Below are 5,654 nucleotides of genomic sequence, written 5' to 3'. Positions count from 1 at the left end.
ATGTTTGTGGTTCTAACCACAACATTAGGTAGAGCAATTGTTTTCTCTAAGGGTGTTAGCTCTGCTAGGAGAAAGAAGTCCAGGTGCCATATTCCACCCAGTGCTCAGGGAATTGCAGAGAGGGGTAACTCAAATGCTTCCATCACATCAAAGATTCTACAGCAACAATCAGAAACAAAACCAGGGGTACACACGAGAAATCACTAGAAAATAGTAATGACAAACTAAGAAATGGTAGGTTTTTTTTTTTTTTTTCTTTCTGCCACACAGCAAAAGAGGTGTAATTTGGGGCAAAACTGACCGCGTTGTTCTCCAAGATATTTAGAAATCAGACTTTCCGGAGACAGCCAGGGCATGGAGTCAGGTACAGAGGCCAGAGCGTCCCCCGGGCCTCCTCGCCTTCTCACAGCTTCTGCTCCAGCTCGCGGGGTGTTGGGTTTAACGCAAGGCCCGTGCCTTGCCTGGGACTCGAGCGGCCCGTCCCCAAGGTGGGCGGCTCCCGGCGGTAGGCCGGGTCCCAACCACAGAGAGGAGGCCCTCCCCCCTCCAGCGTCCTAGAGCGGCCGCGGGGAGCACGCGTGCCGGAGGCGCGGATTGGGGAATCTTGAGCCAGGGTTCCGCAGACTGTTCCTGGTCCTAGAGGTGGCAGAGCCTCTGGCCTTCTGGGCCCTGTTCACCTGAGTCCCCACGCCAGGATGCGACTCAGGCGGAGTGGTTCCCTTCCAGGAGCGGCTTTCACGCCTGCCCCGCCGCCCCTGGAAGGTCTTCTTCGCCACCTCGGCGCAACTTCCCGCTGGGGGACTCCTTCGAACCGAAGAAAGGAGCTTCTGCAGGGGGCAGGTCGGCAGCGAAGGCAGAGCCGCGGAGGGCGAACCTGAGGGCTGCCTCCTGGCGTAACCGAGAAGGACCCGGCCAAGGAAGTGGACAGGGTTGGCTCCCAGGCCCGGCGCTGTTGCTCTGCGGTCGCCTGACCTCAGGCGGGCTGCTTAACTTGCCGTAGTTTTCTAGACCGCAATACCGGGTTTCTTACTTCTGGTTTCGTGCAAATGAAATGAGCTAATGAATGTGTATTTCAGTAACTGCTGTTTATTTGAGTGCTTCTATGGGCCTGGCATTGGTAAACAGTTAACAAAAGCTTATCTGTTCATTCAACACATGCTTATCGATTACACGCTATATACCAGTACAGCAAGGCACTGGAGATGATGCCCACCTGTTGTGAGAAAAACAGGGTCCCCGCCCTTCTGCCCTTCTAAAGCTTATTTAAGGATGAGAGGTTGAGGTGTGGAAGAGGGAACTAACCACCAAACCCGTTATCTAATTACAACTTCAAGAGCTTATTACTGGGAGATACCTATGGGGAGGGGATGGAGATGGGGAAGAGGAGAAAAGGGAAGATTTTCCTGAGGAAGTGCTATTTCAACTGACAACTGAACGATGAGGAGGAATCAGCCGCCTTAAATGGTGTTCTAGACCTAGGGAATAGAATGTGTGAGGACTTAAGCTGGAGGACTCCAGTATTTGCCTAGCACCAGCAGTGGGACTACCCAGTATGTTCTCTGCCCATTATCTTCAGTGGCCTCATAGTAGGGCAGTGAACCTGGCAGTTAATTTTGGTTCTAATAGTCTTTCCTTATAGTAAGCATCATGCAGTTTCTTATGATCTCCAGTTTGATCAAAACAGGTATTTTTGAAAATCTGAAAAAAAACAATATATCGTCTACGGTTTCTTATTGCTTTCTAAATGAAATGTGGTAGTTATTTCCTTATCTGTAGAAGCTAAGGCTCAGGATCCCAGTGGATACCTGAAACTATATATATATATATATATATATATATATATATATATATATATATATATATATATATATGATTTTTCCTATATATACATACCTATGACAAAGTTTAATTTATAAATTAGTCACAGTAAGAGATTAACAATAACATAATAAAATAGAACAATTCTAGCAATGTACTGTAATAGGTGAATGTGGCCTCTCTCTCTCTCTCTCTCTCTCTCCCCCTCAAAATACCTTATTGTCCTGTTCTCACCTTTTTTCTTGTGATGATGTGAGGTGATACCTATGTGATGTGATGAAGTGAGGTGAGTGACAAGAAGTGAAGTGAGTGACATAGGCATTGTGACATAGCGTTAGGCTACTTGCTAACCTGTATGTCAGAAGGAGGAACATCTACTTCTGGAGCACAGTTGACCATGGGTAACTAAAACCACAGAGAGTGAAACAGAAGATAAGGGACAACTAAGTTGCTGGAAAAGTTCTCTGTCAACCAAAGACCCATATTCAATTCGAACCTCTGTTCTGCTGCTCTCTTCACTGTATTCTTCAGTTGATGTTGACTTCTTTTGGAACCATGTACTCTTCATCTCAATTCTCTAATCCACCAGCTATTCAAAGCATAGTCCAGTATGAAGCACACTGATTCCTGGTATCCCAAATATCTTCATATCTCCACAAAATGTTTATTTCTTAACCACTTCCTGCTAGCACAAGAGAGTAATACTAGCACGTTAAATAGTTGCAGTTATAGGCAGATTTTTAAAAGAACTCTATCCCAGGGCGCCTGGGTGGCTCAGTTGGTTGAGTGTCAGTCAGGTTATGATCTCACAGTTCGGTTTGTGAGTTTGAGTCCCAGTTGGGGCCCTGTGCTGACAGCTCAGAGCCTGGAGCCTGCTTCGGATTCTGTCTCCTTCTCTCTCTGCCCCTCCCCTGCTTACACTCTGTCTCTGTCTCTCTCTCTCTCTCTTTCTCTCTCAAAAATAAATATTAAAAAAAAATTTTTTTTAAAGAACTCTATCCCAATCTAACATATAAATTATTTATTGTACACTGATTCTTTTTCTTCCCACTCAGGAGCCTTTCATCTCCTACCCCAGATGACAGCCAGGCATTTCAGAACCATCTGATGGTAACAGGATGGAAACAGACTCAAGTTCACCCCACCATCTAATTTCTGCTTTAAGGGAGATTGTGTACATATAATATCCTTTAATTTCCTTTGTTTATCGCTGCTCCCAACACTGTAATTCTGATTTAGGCACCTTCTAGACCTTCATATCCATTACTGTCTTCTTTCCTGTTTGTGGTTAGAAAATTACTTTTATCAGGGCACCTGGGTGGCTCAGTTGGTTGAGCATCTGACTCTTGATTTCGGCTCAGGTCATGATCTCAGGGCAGTGGAATTGAGCCCTATGGTAGGCTCCATGCTAAGCGGTGAGCCTGCTTAAGATTCTCTCTCTCTCCCTCTCTCTCTCTCTCTCTTTCTGTCTCTCTCATTCTCTCTCTCCTACCCCCTCCCCTGCTTACATGCTCTAAGAAAAAAACAAAATGAAACAAAACCCAAAAACTTTATCAATCTGTTTTATTTATGAACCAAAAATAGATCTAATCATGAGAATGGCATAAGCATAGTACTAGCATACTAGTAGTACTAGCTAATTGTTCCTCCTCTTTATTCCCATAATATCCTGTGGATATGTCTGTGATTGTATTTGCTACATTGTGTTATAACCAGTTGTTTGTGTTATTCTCTGCTCATTAGACTCCCTTGAAAATAGATGGAGTCTTTTTCCCCCATTTATTTTCACTGTGCTTAGCACAATGCCTAGTACATTATAGGTACTTGTTGATTGTATTTTGAATGGAAAAAGAAAAAGGAATTCATTGTTAAATCAAAGTTTTTAAGTGACATAGATGTAAACGGGAGGCTAACGTCTAACATGTGAACATGCCTAGAAATGACCTTCAGAATCTGCACACACCTTCACCTATCTTCCTACCCTCTAAATAAATATACTTTCCCTCAAACATTAAAGATAATAGTAAAATGAATTCTTACTCAATTTTTTTTCTCTTGAGGTGTGTGTGTATGTGTGTGTACTTGTATTTAAACTAAAACAAAAAGAGCAATATGAGAGGCATCAATTCCCCATGTTACCAAAAGAAAACAGTCTCAGAACATTAAAAATAGTAATACTTTCAGTGAAAGACAACTGGTGTTAAAACCCAGTTCTTTCTGGTACCAAAACCAATGTTCTTTCTTTGGTAGAAACTAAACTTTGTTTTTTCTTATGGTTCAAGTAATGTAATGAATGACAGAAAAAAAAAAAACAACACCCAGAAATTTCAGATAAGCAAAATGAAAGCAAAAAACCTTAAAATTCAACCATGATTTCAGCATTCAACCATTATTAACATTTTTGTGCATGTATGTGTATATTTATATACATTACATATACTCACACTTTTTTTTTTTTTTTTACAGAAATGGAACCAATTAACTTTAATCTTTTTTGCTTAACGATATCTAATAACTCTTCTCTCTTGGCTAATTTATTCCAAGGTTTTTCAACCTCAATATTATTGACATTTGAGGCCAGATCATCTTTTTGTTGTCAGGGGGCTTTCCTGTGCATTGTAGGATATTTAACACCATCCCTGACTTTACCCAATAGATGCCATTAGTACCACTCCCCCACTTTATTGCCCCAATAAAAAAATGTCTCCAAACATTGTTGCCAAATACCCCATAGGGGACTAAATTAATTAATATAATAATATATTAGAATACATAATTTCAATCATTTTTCTCAATACCTATCTACCTAATGGCTACTAGAAAATCAATTGTAAATGCTTGACTTTTTAATTTTATATATATTTTTAGAAATAGTTACTATCAAATGAATATTAGAAATTTTTAAAAATTAGTTGTTTACCACTTTTTGCCAAACACTGAAGAAATGCCACCAGACTCCGAGAAATTTATCATCTTAGACTATGTCCTCTATGACCCATGGATTTGTTATTGTTTAAAATTTTAAAATTGATTTTGAGTGAACAAAAGAATATTATCTCAAAGCAAAGACCTGGTAGCATTATAAGTGCATTAGGACTGATAGCCTTTGAGAGAAATGAATTTGCTAAATGAGTGATAGTTTCCACACACAAATGTGTATTTGACAGATTTTTTATCATTATAGCCTCTTTTGTATTTTTAGTTTTCAAGACCTCTAAAGTAAGGATATCCTTTTTTTTTTTAAAGTTTATTTATTTATTTCGAGATAGAGTGTGAGCAGGGGAGGGCCAGAGAGAGAGGAAGGGAGAGAGAATTCCAAGCAGGTTCTGCACCGGCAGCATAGAGCCCTACATGGGGCTCGAACCCGCGAAATATCAGATCATGACTAGAGCTGAAATTGAGTCAGACACTCAACTGACAGAGCCACTCAGGTGCCCCAAGGAGGATATTCTTTAAAAAAAATTTTTTTTAATGTTTATTTATTTTTGAGACAGAGACAGAGCATAAGCAGGGTAGGGGCAGATAGAGAGAGGGAGACACAGAATCTGAAGCAGGCTCCAGGCTCTGGGCTGTCAGCACAGAGCCCGATGAGGGGCTCGAACCCATGAACTATGAGAGCCGAAGTCGGACGCTTAACCGACTGAGCCACCCAGGCGCCCCCCAAGGAGGATATTCTTATACCAAAAATTCATAAACATCTTTCAAAGGCCATTGAAAAGTTCAGGGGAAGTTTTTAGAGTTTGTTATCTTTTACTTAAAAAAATGTTTTATTGTTAAATAAAATCTAGAAATAAAATATCTAGAAAATTGCATGAACGTAAACATGCAGTTGAAAG

The 5,654-nt window shown here is 40.9% G+C and overlaps 1 long non-coding RNA gene across 1 annotated transcript; it reads right to left on the bottom strand.

Annotated features, from left to right (window-relative positions):
* Nucleotides 1-201: 201 nt before the first annotated feature.
* On the bottom strand, nucleotides 202-2,599 carry LOC122201207. Its single transcript, XR_006194115.1, has 3 exons — nucleotides 2,315-2,599; nucleotides 2,170-2,223; nucleotides 202-1,032 (listed from the first exon to the last, which is right to left on the bottom strand). It is a non-coding gene; the product is annotated as an uncharacterized LOC122201207 (long non-coding RNA).
* Nucleotides 2,600-5,654: the final 3,055 nt, after the last annotated feature.

Source organism: Panthera leo, chromosome A1 (assembly GCF_018350215.1).
Source record: "Panthera leo isolate Ple1 chromosome A1, P.leo_Ple1_pat1.1, whole genome shotgun sequence".
Taxonomy (NCBI): domain Eukaryota; kingdom Metazoa; phylum Chordata; class Mammalia; order Carnivora; family Felidae; genus Panthera; species Panthera leo.
Note: the sequence above shows the minus strand (reverse complement) of the source record. Positions and strands in the feature narration are given on the sequence as shown.